The 16,258-nt window shown below is 56.9% G+C and overlaps 6 non-coding genes and 1 pseudogene across 6 annotated transcripts; all 7 read right to left on the reverse strand.

The window, feature by feature from the left end:
- Window positions 1-3,314: 3,314 nt before the first annotated feature.
- Window positions 3,315-3,452, reverse strand: LOC138512786 (U1 spliceosomal RNA; annotated as a pseudogene).
- A 6,221-nt stretch (window positions 3,453-9,673) lies between these two features.
- Window positions 9,674-9,837, reverse strand: LOC138512670 (U1 spliceosomal RNA). Its single transcript, XR_011281460.1, has one exon. It is a non-coding gene; the product is annotated as a U1 spliceosomal RNA (small nuclear RNA).
- A 948-nt stretch (window positions 9,838-10,785) lies between these two features.
- Window positions 10,786-10,949, reverse strand: LOC138512465 (U1 spliceosomal RNA). The gene has a single exon (XR_011281277.1). It is a non-coding gene; the product is annotated as a U1 spliceosomal RNA (small nuclear RNA).
- Window positions 10,950-11,882: 933 nt separating this feature from the next.
- On the reverse strand, window positions 11,883-12,046 carry LOC138512466 (U1 spliceosomal RNA). Its single transcript, XR_011281278.1, has one exon. It is a non-coding gene; the product is annotated as a U1 spliceosomal RNA (small nuclear RNA).
- Window positions 12,047-12,964: 918 nt separating this feature from the next.
- LOC138512692 (U1 spliceosomal RNA) lies at window positions 12,965-13,128 on the reverse strand. The gene has a single exon (XR_011281478.1). It is a non-coding gene; the product is annotated as a U1 spliceosomal RNA (small nuclear RNA).
- Window positions 13,129-14,079: 951 nt separating this feature from the next.
- Window positions 14,080-14,243, reverse strand: LOC138512164 (U1 spliceosomal RNA). Its single transcript, XR_011281026.1, has one exon. It is a non-coding gene; the product is annotated as a U1 spliceosomal RNA (small nuclear RNA).
- Window positions 14,244-15,188: 945 nt separating this feature from the next.
- On the reverse strand, window positions 15,189-15,352 carry LOC138512467 (U1 spliceosomal RNA). The gene has a single exon (XR_011281279.1). It is a non-coding gene; the product is annotated as a U1 spliceosomal RNA (small nuclear RNA).
- Between the last annotated feature and the right edge of the window lie 906 nt (window positions 15,353-16,258).

The following is a 16,258-nucleotide window of genomic DNA, read 5'->3' on the forward strand; positions in this document are numbered from 1 at the left end:
CCCGGTCCTGCTAGGAACTTGCCCGTCAGTTCACCCTGGAAGTGGATAGCTCGATGGTCAGAGAAGTGGACAGGTATCATAGTACTCTGTCCCCCCCTCACTGTTTGGGAGGTGAAGACAAAGTCTATCCTAGAGTGCAGGGAGCCATCTGGGGAGCTCCAGGAGAAGTTCCTGCCGTTAGGCCCCATTGACCCTATTACATCTTTCAAGGATGCCTCGTGCACCATCTCCGCCAGGAGCTTTGCTGCGGCATCCATCCACCCAGAACCCGCCCTCAGACCTATGCGTCCTCCCTCTTTCAAGACACAATTAAAATCCCCACCCATCAATATTGTTCTGGTGGTGACCAGCAGTGGCCTCAGGCGCTGGAGAATTTCCATCCGCTCATCTACATCTGAGGGGGCGTACACAGCCATGAGCCTCACCGGCTCCCCCGCCCACGAGCCGTCAACGACAAGAGCTCTGCCGCATTCAAGCTCGGGGACGGAGTCGGCCGTGAAACGCTTCCCTCTGACTAAGATGGCTACACCTGTAGCCCTAGTGCTGTTCCCCCCTGACCAATATGAGGGGCCTAGAGTCCACTGGTCCTCCAGGTGTCTGTAGGACTGGGAATAAGGGATGGCACATTCCGATAGAAAATAAACATCACTATTCTGGCTAGCCAAAAAACTCAGGGTGCTAGCGCATCTGCTCTTGTCCTTAACGCTTCTCACATTTATGGAAAATAATGAAATAGCCATAATAATGTTTAAAGGTTTAGCTTAAACTAATAAAATTCAGTTCATGGCATATTGGTTTTACTCACAGGGCAGAGCTACATACCAGGCTGTCCACCCTCTCGCTGCGGCTCCAGGACCGGACCCTCTGCGGTTGCTGTGTGGTGCTGTTCTGGTGCTGCTCCGCCTGTCTGCATTGCTTTGGTGCTCTCTGCCTCGGCGCCCGGCTGGGCTGTTGTCATCCTTGCCTGGGTTCCTCCAATTTGTTCTTCGACCTCGCTCTCCATGTCCTCTGCTTCTTCTTCTGCCTCCTGCGGGAGGGGGGATGAGGCCATTTGATCGGCCATGAACCTCATTTCCTGCAGGACCAGAGTGACTTGGTCCCCTCTCATCTCCATTTCCTCTTGCTCTGCCTCAACCCCCAGTGGGTCGAAGCTGTTGCTGGTGCTGAGGGGTTTTTTGGGCGCCCCCTGCATAGTGTCGGAGGACTCCTTTAGCCTCCTCTTTCTGCTGTTTGAATCCACTTTGGTCCAAGGACCCCCCTCTGCGTCCTCAGCGTTGGGCTGGAGAACCAGCTGTTGTGTCTCGCTGGTCTCTGGTATGGTGCTGAGTGCGGGGTCTGTTTCACGGTCCTGGGCTTCCTCTGGTGTGGCGGCCGGCTTGGTCACCTTAGGTTTGCCCTCTTTTTTGTCCTTCCTTTGGGCCGCAGTAGGAGGTGCCTCCTGTGGCGCCTCTTCTCATGGGGGGCTGTTGCCTCTGCGTAGGATCTGGCCCTGCTGGGGCAGTCCCTAAAGCGGTGGCCTTCCTGCCCGCAGAGGTTGCAAGCTACCTCCATCGTGCAGTCCTTGGCTGTGTGTCCCTCTTGCTTACAGTTCCTGCATGTTAGGGCGGCGCAGTCCCTGCCCGTGTGGCCCGGCTTGCCACACCTGTTGCAGAGCCTCGGCTGCCCAGCGTAATACAGGTATCCAGCGTCCCTGCCAATGGCGAAGCTGGATGGGGGGTGGCGGGTCCCGTCCGTTGCTCCCGGGTCTTCCGGCAGCTTGGCCGTGACGTGCCACTTTCCATCCCAGATTCCATTGCTGTCTAAAGACCTCACGGGGTCTTTCAGCAGTGTGCAGTGCCTGCGGAGGAAGGTGGTGACATCCTGCACATGCACGTGGGGGTTGTAAATGTGCACGGTCATCTTCTTCACTCCCATCTGCTGCTGGCATTCCATAGAGAAGTCTGCAAAGGGCTTCTCCTCTCTTCTGCTCCAGCACATGGTCCAGTAGCGGCGGCAGCTTTCCCCTGAGGCCATGGTGACCAGGTATGTCCCTGATGCTGGGAACACCTGCAGACACCAGACCTCGGAGGGGGCAAAGCCCAGGCCTGTGAGCATCAGCCTGGAGAAGGTCTCCCTGCTCAGCTGGGGTATGCTGCCGTCCGCATCTGGTTTCCTCTTCATCCGGATGGTGTTCTTCATCCCGGGGGTCAGTTGTCCAGCCATCTCGACGTCGCGGTAGTCCTTCTTCTGTTTCTCCCGTCGCAGGTCCCGAAATTCGCGGCAAAAACGAACGCTCCAAAAGCACTTAAAAGTGCCGTTTTTTTTAGCTCATCAGCTAATTGCAGCTCCTTAGGGAATGCAGGCCAAGAAAGAACCATGTGATCATGGTGTCTCCCCTGCCAGGTAAGTATGAGTTGGTTCAGGAACAGCACGGCTGGCCCCTCTTGTGTGGCACTGGAGACACAGGGTGGCATCGTGCGGAACGGCTTTCCCACAATGCTCCGTTTCCAGCGAGATTTGCATCTGGTGATGGCAGCCGGCCGCCCACCCATCGTACAGGCCCAAAAAGGGAGGGGGAAGGCCTTTTGTTGCTTGGCATTTGTATTTTTTTCGACCCTTTCTTTTTCTGCTGCAGCTCCTTCTTCTCCTCCTCCTCCTCCTCCTCCGTACGGCTTGGCTTTTGTTTTTTTTTTTCTATCCCCCTTTCTTTTTCTGCTGCTCTTCTTCTGCTCCTCCTCCTCCTCCTCCTCCGGTCCCCCCTTTCGCCCAGGGTCAGAGGCCAGCAGGGCCCTGTGTTGTTGCGCATGCTTGCAGTCGTTCCTTCTCTGGCATAGTCAGTGTCGTCCGGGGTGCCTGCTGGTGGAAAGAGAAGCAGAAATCAATTCATGTGGGCATAGAGCAAACCAGGCCTAAGGCCTTTGGGAGCAGGGTATCGCGCCCCAAGCCCCTCACTCCTTCCCGAACGCTCCCAAACGCGGTCAGACCCCTCGCCGGGCAGAGCCCTCGCCAAGCCCAGGCCGAGGGGGCTTGGCAAGGCTAGCAGCCCGCAAAGGCCAGGGTGAGGCTGAAGGGGCGACAGGCCTGCAGCCCTGGGAAAGGCTGCAGGGCCTGGCCGGCCTTCCGACAAGACGGGGCCTTCTGCCACCTCCCTGGGCCAGCCTCCGGAGTGGGGAGACAGTGATCTCCCAGCATCCCTTTCGGCAGAGGGCTTTGCATGAGGCATGCCATCTGTAGGCCAGGGCTCCATAGTGCAGGACAGCCAGGCCTGGAGCAGCAACAGCAACCAGCAGGCCGACAAGTCATTTTTTTTTGTTCTATTTTTTGAAACCAAAGATCAGGGGAAAGCGCGAACGCAGTCCCCCACTACCAGAAATTATGCAGTCGAGTATCCTGCATTTGGGGACATAGCAGGGGTCAGCACATCCGGTGTGCAATGGATGAGCCTCACCCTGGGAGAACCACCTTTTTTTTTTTTTTGTAAAAATATCTTTATTAAGTGCTTAAAGATGATACAAGGGTAATAAATTCAATTCAATAAGAAGACTTGTGTGGCAATTACATTCCCCCCTCAAAGCAGAAGGGGTAGTTTCAATTTTACTTTGGGCATTTTGGGTGGGTACATATATATTTTCTGTTCAGAGTCTGTGGTTTACAAAGTGTTCGTGTTTTGCCTGAGTAGGCAAGGAGTTCCCTTTTTCTTTATTTTATTTTTGGATGATTGCCTGGGCTGGGGGTTTTACTCAGGGCCCCCATCTTCCAGGCTGTCCTTGATTTCATAGTCTCTTAGCAGGCTGTGTACCATCCTGCGGCAGGCTTCGGTTGTCAGCAGTTCATCATTGAGGACCAGGCGTTTCCTTGCGTAGAGGAGAATGTCCTTCATGCAGCAGAGGATCCTCCAGCCGTTCTGTATTGCCTCTACTGTGTGGGTCTGTGCAAAGAGTCCATACAGCACAGACTGTTGTATAATGTCTTGGGGCGGGATGTGAGCACTCAACTCAGTGTTCAGGGCCCTGCGCAGTTTCCTTGCAAAGGGGCATGCCCAGAAGAGGTGGTACGCTGTTTCCTCAGCCGGGCACCCCCTTGGGCAGCTCCTGTGTGGGCAGAGGCCCCGTCTGTTCATGAATGCTCGCACAGATAGTGCCCCCCTCACCGTCAGCCAGGCGATGTCCTTGTGAATATTCAGGAGTTTGTTTGATGCCACATTTTCCCACACCTGGGTAACTGTGGCCGCTGGAAAGTCCTCAATGGGATCTGTGGTGTCTTGGGACCGGATCAGGTTGTGGATTGTCCTTGGGTTCCACAATGCAGGCACCACCCCCTGAAGGCCAAAATCTGCGATGAACTTTTCCATCTCCCTGTAGTACCAAGGGAGCGTCCAGTTGTACGGGGCCCTGTTTTCCCACTTGTCCCAGCCTAGCCTCCTCCATGTTGGTGTGAGGAAGAAGCGGAAAAGGAGGTAGGCTGAGTGGGTCTTGTTGGCGTTGCCCAGGGAAATCCTGACGCAGGTGCAGGCGAAGCAGGCCCGCAGTCTTGTAGGGAGGTCCGGGATTCCTTTCCCTCCTTTGCGCGGTTCCTTGTACATGGATGATCTCTTAACTCTGTCCATCTTTGAGCCCCAGACAAAGTGGAAGACCATGGCGTTGATGGTCCGCGCTTCTCTGGCTTGGAGGGGCCACGCTTGGGCCACATACTGCAGGACAGGCAGCGCATCATTTCTCAGCACCAGAGCCTTCCCTTCCATGCTCAGTTTGCGGAGACTCCAGAGACCCAGTTTCTGTTTGACCTTGGCCAGGCGTTCCTTCCAGCTTTTCAGCGCTGCCCCCTCCTTCCCATACCAGACCCCAAGGATCTTGATGAAATCCTTCTCGATTGGGAAGGGAAGGGGCTCCTGGTTGCTATCCCAGTGTCCAAACAGCATGGTTTGGGATTTTGCTGCATTTATCTTTGCGCCCGATGCCTGGCCAAAGTCTTCGCAGGTCCTCAGAAGCTCTGACACCGATGGACTGTCTGCACAGAAGAGGGTGACATCATCCATGTAGAGAGAACACTTCACCTCTCTTCTCGCGTCTCCTGGTGCCGGGATGCCTCTGATGTCTGGGTTATTCCGGATGTACTCCGCCAAGAGCTCTATAATGCAAACAAACAGAGGGGGCGAGAGAGGACAGCCCTGCCTAACCCCAGACTTTACTGGAAAGGGGTCTGTTTTCCAACCATTCACCATGACTGAACTGAATATGTCTTTATACATTACTCTAACATAACTGCAGAAGAATTCCCCCAGCCCAAACCCTCTGAGTACCCTGTCCATGAATTCATGGGAGACGCGGTCGAAGGCCTTCTCCTGGTCAAGGCACACCAGCGCTGCCCGAACCTTGCGGTCCGTGACATACTGGATTGTGTCCCTGATCAGGGCGAGGCTGTCAGCGACCCTACGTCCAGGGACCCCACAGGTCTGGTCGGGGTGGACAATCTCACCGATAGCACCCCTGAGTCTAGTCGCCATTGTCTTTGCCAGAATCTTGTAGTCCACGTTTAGGAGAGAGATGGGCCTCCAGTTCTTGAGGTCACACTTCTCTCCCTTCCGTTTGTACAAGAGCGTGATGATACTTTCTCTCATAGACTGAGGCATGCTACCACCTGCGACCATCTCTTTGTACACCTCGAGTAGGTCTGGTCCTACTATGTCCCACATAGTGACGTAAAATTCGGCTGGGAGACCGTCACTTCCCGGTGTTTTGCCTGTCTTGAAAGATTTGGTCGCAAGGTGCAGCTCCTGCAGTGTGAGGGGAGCATTCAGTGCGGCTTGCGCTGCTGGGGAGACCGTTCTTGGGATACCCGACAGAAACTTTTCTGCCTGGTGTCCCACTGACCTCTTCTCCGCATAGAGGTCCCCATAAAAGTCAGTCGCCACCTTCATTATGCCATCCCTTGAGTTACAGAGTTTTCCCTCCTTGTCGCGCAGTTCAACCAGAGGGGTGTGCGCAGCGTAGACTTTCCTGAAGAAGAAGGAGTTGCATTTCTCCCCCTTTTCCAGGTTCTCCACTTTGGACCGGAAGATGATGCCCCTGGACTCATCCCGAAAGTGCTGGCTCAGCCCTTTCTTGACTTCCTCCAGGGGAACCCTTACGTCCCATCCCTTGAGTTGGAGGTCGTGCAGCTCCTGTAGCTCTCGCTGCAGTTTTTTACACTCCCTCTTCCTCCCCTGAGCTTTCCTCCTCCCCGCATTCTTAAAAAAATCTTGGACCTTTCCCTTGACCCATTCCCACCACTCCCCTGTCGACTGGAAGCCATCCTTCATTTCCTGCCATGACCTGTACATCTCCCTTAGGTCGGCTTCCAGTCTCTCTTCTCTCAGCAGGGAGCTGTTCAACTTCCAGGCTCCCGGTCCTGCTAGGAACTTGCCCGTCAGTTCACCCTGGAAGTGGATAGCTCGATGGTCAGAGAAGTGGACAGGTATCATAGTACTCTGTCCCCCCCTCACTGTTTGGGAGGTGAAGACAAAGTCTATCCTAGAGTGCAGGGAGCCATCTGGGGAGCTCCAGGAGAAGTTCCTGCCGTTAGGCCCCATTGACCCTATTACATCTTTCAAGGATGCCTCGTGCACCATCTCCGCCAGGAGCTTTGCTGCGGCATCCATCCACCCAGAACCCGCCCTCAGACCTATGCGTCCTCCCTCTTTCAAGACACAATTAAAATCCCCACCCATCAATATTGTTCTGGTGGTGACCAGCAGTGGCCTCAGGCGCTGGAGAATTTCCATCCGCTCATCTACATCTGAGGGGGCGTACACAGCCATGAGCCTCACCGGCTCCCCCGCCCACGAGCCGTCAACGACAAGAGCTCTGCCGCATTCAAGCTCGGTGACGGAGTCGGCCGTGAAACGCTTCCCTCTGACTAAGATGGCTACACCTGTAGCCCTAGTGCTGTTCCCCCCTGACCAATATGAGGGGCCTAGAGTCCACTGGTCCTCCAGGTGTCTGTAGGACTGGGAATAAGGGATGGCACATTCCGATAGAAAATAAACATCACTATTCTGGCTAGCCAAAAAACTCAGGGTGCTAGCGCATCTGCTCTTGTCCTTAACGCTTCTCACATTTATGGAAAATAATGAAATAGCCATAATAATGTTTAAAGGTTTAGCTTAAACTAATAAAATTCAGTTCATGGCATATTGGTTTTACTCACAGGGCAGAGCTACATACCAGGCTGTCCACCCTCTCGCTGCGGCTCCAGGACCGGACCCTCTGCGGTTGCTGTGTGGTGCTGTTCTGGTGCTGCTCCGCCTGTCTGCATTGCTTTGGTGCTCTCTGCCTCGGCGCCCGGCTGGGCTGTTGTCATCCTTGCCTGGGTTCCTCCAATTTGTTCTTCGACCTCGCTCTCCATGTCCTCTGCTTCTTCTTCTGCCTCCTGCGGGAGGGGGGATGAGGCCATTTGATCGGCCATGAACCTCATTTCCTGCAGGACCAGAGTGACTTGGTCCCCTCTCATCTCCATTTCCTCTTGCTCTGCCTCAACCCCCAGTGGGTCGAAGCTGTTGCTGGTGCTGAGGGGTTTTTTGGGCGCCCCATGCATAGTGTCGGAGGACTCCTTTAGCCTCCTCTTTCTGCTGTTTGAATCCACTTTGGTCCAAGGACCCCCCTCTGCGTCCTCAGCGTTGGGCTGGAGAACCAGCTGTTGTGTCTCGCTGGTCTCTGGTATGGTGCTGAGTGCGGGGTCTGTTTCACGGTCCTGGGCTTCCTCTGGTGTGGCGGCCGGCTTGGTCACCTTAGGTTTGCCCTCTTTTTTGTCCTTCCTTTGGGCCGCAGTAGGAGGTGCCTCCTGTGGCGCCTCTTCTCATGGGGGGCTGTTGCCTCTGCGTAGGATCTGGCCCTGCTGGGGCAGTCCCTAAAGCGGTGGCCTTCCTGCCCGCAGAGGTTGCAAGCTACCTCCATCGTGCAGTCCTTGGCTGTGTGTCCCTCTTGCTTACAGTTCCTGCATGTTAGGGCGGCGCAGTCCCTGCCCGTGTGGCCCGGCTTGCCACACCTGTTGCAGAGCCTCGGCTGCCCAGCGTAATACAGGTATCCAGCGTCCCTGCCAATGGCGAAGCTGGATGGGGGGTGGCGGGTCCCGTCCGTTGCTCCCGGGTCTTCCGGCAGCTTGGCCGTGACGTGCCACTTTCCATCCCAGATTCCATTGCTGTCTAAAGACCTCACGGGGTCTTTCAGCAGTGTGCAGTGCCTGCGGAGGAAGGTGGTGACATCCTGCACATGCACGTGGGGGTTGTAAATGTGCACGGTCATCTTCTTCACTCCCATCTGCTGCTGGCATTCCATAGAGAAGTCTGCAAAGGGCTTCTCCTCTCTTCTGCTCCAGCACATGGTCCAGTAGCGGCGGCAGCTTTCCCCTGAGGCCATGGTGACCAGGTATGTCCCTGATGCTGGGAACACCTGCAGACACCAGACCTCGGAGGGGGCAAAGCCCAGGCCTGTGAGCATCAGCCTGGAGAAGGTCTCCCTGCTCAGCTGGGGTATGCTGCCGTCCGCATCTGGTTTCCTCTTCATCCGGATGGTGTTCTTCATCCCGGGGGTCAGTTGTCCAGCCATCTCGACGTCGCGGTAGTCCTTCTTCTGTTTCTCCCGTCGCAGGTCCCGAAATTCGCGGCAAAAACGAACGCTCCAAAAGCACTTAAAAGTGCCGTTTTTTTTAGCTCATCAGCTAATTGCAGCTCCTTAGGGAATGCAGGCCAAGAAAGAACCATGTGATCATGGTGTCTCCCCTGCCAGGTAAGTATGAGTTGGTTCAGGAACAGCACGGCTGGCCCCTCTTGTGTGGCACTGGAGACACAGGGTGGCATCGTGCGGAACGGCTTTCCCACAATGCTCCGTTTCCAGCGAGATTTGCATCTGGTGATGGCAGCCGGCCGCCCACCCATCGTACAGGCCCAATAAGGGAGGGGGAAGGCCTTTTGTTGCTTGGCATTTGTATTTTTTTCGACCCTTTCTTTTTCTGCTGCAGCTCCTTCTTCTCCTCCTCCTCCTCCTCCTCCGTACGGCTTGGCTTTTGTTTTTTTTTTTCTATCCCCCTTTCTTTTTCTGCTGCTCTTCTTCTGCTCCTCCTCCTCCTCCTCCTCCGGTCCCCCCTTTCGCCCAGGGTCAGAGGCCAGCAGGGCCCTGTGTTTTTGCGCATGCTTGCAGTCGTTCCTTCTCTGGCATAGTCAGTGTCGTCCGGGGTGCCTGCTGGTGGAAAGAGAAGCAGAAATCAATTCATGTGGGCATAGAGCAAACCAGGCCTAAGGCCTTTGGGAGCAGGGTATCGCGCCCCAAGCCCCTCACGCCTTCCCGAACGCTCCCAAACGCGGTCAGACCCCTCGCCGGGCAGAGCCCTCGCCGGGCCCAGGCCGAGGGGGCTTGGCAAGGCTAGCAGCCCGCAAAGGCCAGGGTGAGGCTGAAGGGGCGACAGGCCTGCAGCCCTGGGAAAGGCTGCAGGGCCTGGCCGGCCTTCCGACAAGACGGGGCCTTCTGCCACCTCCCTGGGCCAGCCTCCAGAGTGGGGAGACAGTGATCTCCCAGCATCCCTTTCGGCAGAGGGCTTTGCATGAGGCATGCCATCTGTAGGCCAGGGCTCCATAGTGCAGGACAGCCAGGCCTGGAGCAGCAACAGCAACCAGCAGGCCGACAAGTCATTTTTTTTTGTTCTATTTTTTGAAACCAAAGATCAGGGGATAGCGCGAACGCAGTCCCCCACTACCAGAAATTATGCAGTCGAGTATCCCGCATTTGGGGACATCGCAGGGGTCAGCACATCCGGTGTGCAATGGATGAGCCTCACCCTGGGAGAACCACCTTAGTGATCATGGTGTCTCCCCTGCCAGGTAAGTATGAGTTGGTTCAGGAACAGCACGGCTGGCCCCTCTTGTGTGGCACTGGAGACACAGGGTGGCATCGTGCGGAACGGCTTTCCCACAATGCTCCGTTTCCAGCGAGATTTGCATCTGGTGATGGCAGCCGGCCGCCCACCCATCGTACAGGCCCAAAAAGGGAGGGGGAAGGCCTTTTGTTGCTTGGCATTTGTATTTTTTTCGACCCTTTCTTTTTCTGCTGCAGCTCCTTCTTCTCCTCCTCCTCCTCCTCCTCCGTACGGCTTGGCTTTTGTTTTTTTTTTTCTATCCCCCTTTCTTTTTCTGCTGCTCTTCTTCTGCTCCTCCTCCTCCTCCTCCTCCTCCTCCTCCTCCTCCTCCTCCTCCGGTCGCCCCTTTCGCCCAGGGTCAGAGGCCAGCAGGGCCCTGTGTTGTTGCGCATGCTTGCAGTCGTTCCTTCTCTGGCATAGTCAGTGTCGTCCGGGGTGCCTGCTGGTGGAAAGAGAAGCAGAAATCAATTCATGTGGGCATAGAGCAAACCAGGCCTAAGGCCTTTGGGAGCAGGGTATCGCGCCCCAAGCCCCTCACGCCTTCCCGAACGCTCCCAAACGCGGTCAGACCCCTCGCCGGGCAGAGCCCTCGCCGGGCCCAGGCCGAGGGGGCTTGGCAAGGCTAGCAGCCCGCAAAGGCCAGGGTGAGGCTGAAGGGGCGACAGGCCTGCAGCCCTGGGAAAGGCTGCAGGGCCTGGCCGGCCTTCCGACAAGACGGGGCCTTCTGCCACCTCCCTGGGCCAGCCTCCAGAGTGGGGAGACAGTGATCTCCCAGCATCCCTTTCGGCAGAGGGCTTTGCATGAGGCATGCCATCTGTAGGCCAGGGCTCCATAGTGCAGGACAGCCAGGCCTGGAGCAGCAACAGCAACCAGCAGGCCGACAAGTCATTTTTTTTTGTTCTATTTTTTGAAACCAAAGATCAGGGGAAAGCGCGAACGCAGTCCCCCACTACCAGAAATTATGCAGTCGAGTATCCCGCATTTGGGGACATCGCAGGGGTCAGCACATCCGGTGTGCAATGGATGAGCCTCACCCTGGGAGAACCACCTTAGTGATCATGGTGTCTCCCCTGCCAGGTAAGTATGAGTTGGTTCAGGAACAGCACGGCTGGCCCCTCTTGTGTGGCACTGGAGACACAGGGTGGCATCGTGCGGAACGGCTTTCCCACAATGCTCAGTTTCCAGCGAGATTTGCATCTGGTGATGGCAGCCGGCCGCCCACCCATCGTACAGGCCCAAAAAGGGAGGGGGAAGGCCTTTTGTTGCTTGGCATTTGTATTTTTTTCGACCCTTTCTTTTTCTGCTGCAGCTCCTTCTTCTCCTCCTCCTCCTCCTCCTCCGTACGGCTTGGCTTTTGTTTTTTTTTTTCTATCCCCCTTTCTTTTTCTGCTGCTCTTCTTCTGCTCCTCCTCCTCCTCCTCCTCCTCCTCCTCCGGTCGCCCCTTTCGCCCAGGGTCAGAGGCCAGCAGGGCCCTGTGTTGTTGCGCATGCTTGCAGTCGTTCCTTCTCTGGCATAGTCAGTGTCGTCCGGGGTGCCTGCTGGTGGAAAGAGAAGCAGAAATCAATTCATGTGGGCATAGAGCAAACCAGGCCTAAGGCCTTTGTGAGCAGGGTATCGCGCCCCAAGCCCCTCACGCCTTCCCGAACGCTCCCAAACGCGGTCAGACCCCTCGCCGGGCAGAGCCCTCGCCGGGCCCAGGCCGAGGGGGCTTGGCAAGGCTAGCAGCCCGCAAAGGCCAGGGTGAGGCTGAAGGGGCGACAGGCCTGCAGCCCTGGGAAAGGCTGCAGGGCCTGGCCGGCCTTCCGACAAGACGGGGCCTTCTGCCACCTCCCTGGGCCAGCCTCCAGAGTAGGGAGACAGTGATCTCCCAGCATCCCTTTCGGCAGAGGGCTTTGCATGAGGCATGCCATCTGTAGGCCAGGGCTCCATAGTGCAGGACAGCCAGGCCTGGAGCAGCAACAGCAACCAGCAGGCCGACAAGTCATTTTTTTTTGTTCTATTTTTTGAAACCAAAGATCAGGGGAAAGCGCGAACGCAGTCCCCCACTACCAGAAATTATGCAGTCGAGTATCCCGCATTTGGGGACATCGCAGGGGTCAGCACATCCGGTGTGCAATGGATGAGCCTCACCCTGGGAGAACCACCTTAGTGATCATGGTGTCTCCCCTGCCAGGTAAGTATGAGTTGGTTCAGGAACAGCACGGCTGGCCCCTCTTGTGTGGCACTGGAGACACAGGGTGGCATCGTGCGGAACGGCTTTCCCACAATGCTCCGTTTCCAGCGAGATTTGCATCTGGTGATGGCAGCCGGCCGCCCACCCATCGTACAGGCCCAAAAAGGGAGGGGGAAGGCCTTTTGTTGCTTGGCATTTGTATTTTTTTCGACCCTTTCTTTTTCTGCTGCAGCTCCTTCTTCTCCTCCTCCTCCTCCTCCGTACGGCTTGGCTTTTGTTTTTTTTTTTCTATCCCCCTTTCTTTTTCTGCTGCTCTTCTTCTGCTCCTCCTCCTCCTCCTCCGGTCGCCCCTTTCGCCCAGGGTCAGAGGCCAGCAGGGCCCTGTGTTGTTGCGCATGCTTGCAGTCGTTCCTTCTCTGGCATAGTCAGTGTCGTCCGGGGTGCCTGCTGGTGGAAAGAGAAGCAGAAATCAATTCATGTGGGCATAGAGCAAACCAGGCCTAAGGCCTTTGGGAGCAGGGTATCGCGCCCCAAGCCCCTCACGCCTTTCCGAACGCTCCCAAACGGGGTCAGACCCCTCGCCGGGCAGAGCCCTCGCCGGGCCCAGGCCGAGGGGGCTTGGCAAGGCTAGCAGCCCGCAAAGGCCAGGGTGAGGCTGAAGGGGCGACAGGCCTGCAGCCCTGGGAAAGGCTGCAGGGCCTGGCCGGCCTTCCGACAAGACGGGGCCTTCTGCCACCTCCCTGGGCCAGCCTCCAGAGTGGGGAGACAGTGATCTCCCAGCATCCCTTTCGGCAGAGGGCTTTGCATGAGGCATGCCATCTGTAGGCCAGGGCTCCATAGTGCAGGACAGCCAGGCCTGGAGCAGCAACAGCAACCAGCAGGCCGACAAGTCATTTTTTTTTGTTCTATTTTTTGAAACCAAAGATCAGGGGAAAGCGCGAACGCAGTCCCCCACTACCAGAAATTATGCAGTCGAGTATCCCGCATTTGGGGACATCGCAGGGGTCAGCACATCCGGTGTGCAATGGATGAGCCTCACCCTGGAAGAACCACCTTAGTGATCATGGTGTCTCCCCTGCCAGGTAAGTATGAGTTGGTTCAGGAACAGCACGGCTGGCCCCTCTTGTGTGGCACTGGAGACACAGGGTGGCATCGTGCGGAACGGCTTTCCCACAATGCTCAGTTTCCAGCGAGATTTGCATCTGGTGATGGCAGCCGGCCGCCCACCCATCGTACAGGCCCAAAAAGGGAGGGGGAAGGCCTTTTGTTGCTTGGCATTTGTATTTTTTTCGACCCTTTCTTTTTCTGCTGCAGCTCCTTCTTCTCCTCCTCCTCCTCCTCCTCCGTACGGCTTGGCTTTTGTTTTTTTTTTTCTATCCCCCTTTCTTTTTCTGCTGCTCTTCTTCTGCTCCTCCTCCTCCTCCTCCTCCTCCTTCTCCTCCTCCTCCTCCTCCTCCGGTCGCCCCTTTCGCCCAGGGTCAGAGGCCAGCAGGGCCCTGTGTTGTTGCGCATGCTTGCAGTCGTTCCTTCTCTGGCATAGTCAGTGTCGTCCGGGGTGCCTGCTGGTGGAAAGAGAAGCAGAAATCAATTCATGTGGGCATAGAGCAAACCAGGCCTAAGGCCTTTGGGAGCAGGGTATCGCGCCCCAAGCCCCTCACGCCTTCCCGAACGCTCCCAAACGCGGTCAGACCCCTCGCCGGGCAGAGCCCTCGCCGGGCCCAGGCCGAGGGGGCTTGGCAAGGCTAGCAGCCCGCAAAGGCCAGGGTGAGGCTGAAGGGGCGACAGGCCTGCAGCCCTGGGAAAGGCTGCAGGGCCTGGCCGGCCTTCCGACAAGACGGGGCCTTCTGCCACCTCCCTGGGCCAGCCTCCAGAGTGGGGAGACAGTGATCTCCCAGCATCCCTTTCGGCAGAGGGCTTTGCATGAGGCATGCCATCTGTAGGCCAGGGCTCCATAGTGCAGGACAGCCAGGCCTGGAGCAGCAACAGCAACCAGCAGGCCGACAAGTCATTTTTTTTTGTTCTATTTTTTGAAACCAAAGATCAGGGGAAAGCGCGAACGCAGTCCCCCACTACCAGAAATTATGCAGTCGAGTATCCCGCATTTGGGGATATCGCAGGGGTCAGCACATCCGGTGTGCAATGGATGAGCCTCACCCTGGGAGAACCACCTTAGTGATCATGGTGTCTCCCCTGCCAGGTAAGTATGAGTTGGTTCAGGAACAGCACGGCTGGCCCCTCTTGTGTGGCACTGGAGACACAGGGTGGCATCGTGCGGAACGGCTTTCCCACAATGCTCCGTTTCCAGCGAGATTTGCATCTGGTGATGGCAGCCGGCCGCCCACCCATCGTACAGGCCCAAAAAGGGAGGGGGAAGGCCTTTTGTTGCTTGGCATTTGTATTTTTTTCGACCCTTTCTTTTTCTGCTGCAGCTCCTTCTTCTCCTCCTCCTCCTCCTCCTCCTCCGTACGGCTTGGCTTTTGTTTTTTTTTTTCTATCCCCCTTTCTTTTTCTGCTGCTCTTCTTCTGCTCCTCCTCCTCCTCCTCCTCCTCCTCCTCCTCCTCCTCCGGTCGCCCCTTTCGCCCAGGGTCAGAGGCCAGCAGGGCCCTGTGTTGTTGCGCATGCTTGCAGTCGTTCCTTCTCTGGCATAGTCAGTGTCGTCCGGGGTGCCTGCTGGTGGAAAGAGAAGCAGAAATCAATTCATGTGGGCATAGAGCAAACCAGGCCTAAGGCCTTTGGGAGCAGGGTATCGCGCCCCAAGCCCCTCACGCCTTCCCGAACGCTCCCAAACGCGGTCAGACCCCTCGCCGGGCAGAGCCCTCGCCGGGCCCAGGCCGAGGGGGCTTGGCAAGGCTAGCAGCCCGCAAAGGCCAGGGTGAGGCTGAAGGGGCGACAGGCCTGCAGCCCTGGGAAAGGCTGCAGGGCCTGGCCGGCCTTCCGACAAGACGGGGCCTTCTGCCACCTCCCTGGGCCAGCCTCCAGAGTGGGGAGACAGTGATCTCCCAGCATCCCTTTCGGCAGAGGGCTTTGCATGAGGCATGCCATCTGTAGGCCAGGGCTCCATAGTGCAGGACAGCCAGGCCTGGAGCAGCAACAGCAACCAGCAGGCCGACAAGTCATTTTTTTTTGTTCTATTTTTTGAAACCAAAGATCAGGGGAAAGCGCGAACGCAGTCCCCCACTACCAGAAATTATGCAGTCGAGTATCCCGCATTTGGGGACATCGCAGGGGTCAGCACATCCGGTGTGCAATGGATGAGCCTCACCCTGGGAGAACCACCTTAGTGATCATGGTGTCTCCCCTGCCAGGTAAGTATGAGTTGGTTCAGGAACAGCACGGCTGGCCCCTCTTGTGTGGCACTGGAGACACAGGGTGGCATCGTGCGGAACGGCTTTCCCACAATGCTCCGTTTCCAGCGAGATTTGCATCTGGTGATGGCAGCCGGCCGCCCACCCATCGTACAGGCCCAAAAAGGGAGGGGGAAGGCCTTTTGTTGCTTGGCATTTGTATTTTTTTCGACCCTTTCTTTTTCTGCTGCAGCTCCTTCTTCTCCTCCTCCTCCTCCTCCGTACGGCTTGGCTTTTGTTTTGTTTTTTCTATCCCCCTTTCTTTTTCTGCTGCTCTTCTTCTGCTCCTCCTCCCCCTCCTCCTCCTCCTCCTCCTCCGGTCGCCCCTTTCGCCCAGGGTCAGAGGCCAGCAGGGCCCTGTGTTGTTGCGCATGCTTGCAGTCGTTCCTTCTCTGGCATAGTCAGTGTCGTCCGGGGTGCCTGCTGGTGGAAAGAGAAGCAGAAATCAATTCATGTGGGCATAGAGCAAACCAGGCCTAAGGCCTTTGGGAGCAGGGTATCGCGCCCCAAGCCCCTCACGCCTTCCCGAACGCTCCCAAACGCGGTCAGACCCCTCGCCGGGCAGAGCCCTCGCCGGGCCCAGGCCGAGGGGGCTTGGCAAGGCTAGCAGCCCGCAAAGGCCAGGGTGAGGCTGAAGGGGCGACAGGCCTGCAGCCCTGGGAAAGGCTGCAGGGCCTGGCCGGCCTTCCGACAAGACGGGGCCTTCTGCCACCTCCCTGGGCCAGCCTCCAGAGTGGGGAGACAGTGATCTCCCAGCATCCCTTTCGGCAGAGGGCTTTGCATGAGGCATGCCATCTGTAGGCCAGGGCTCCATAGTGCAGGACAGCCAGGCCTGGAGCAGCAACAGCAACCAGCAGGCCGACAAGTCATTTTTT

Source organism: Ambystoma mexicanum, chromosome 6p (genome assembly GCF_040938575.1).
Source record: "Ambystoma mexicanum isolate Mex_15411 chromosome 6p, UKY_AmexF1_1, whole genome shotgun sequence".
Taxonomy (NCBI): domain Eukaryota; kingdom Metazoa; phylum Chordata; class Amphibia; order Caudata; family Ambystomatidae; genus Ambystoma; species Ambystoma mexicanum.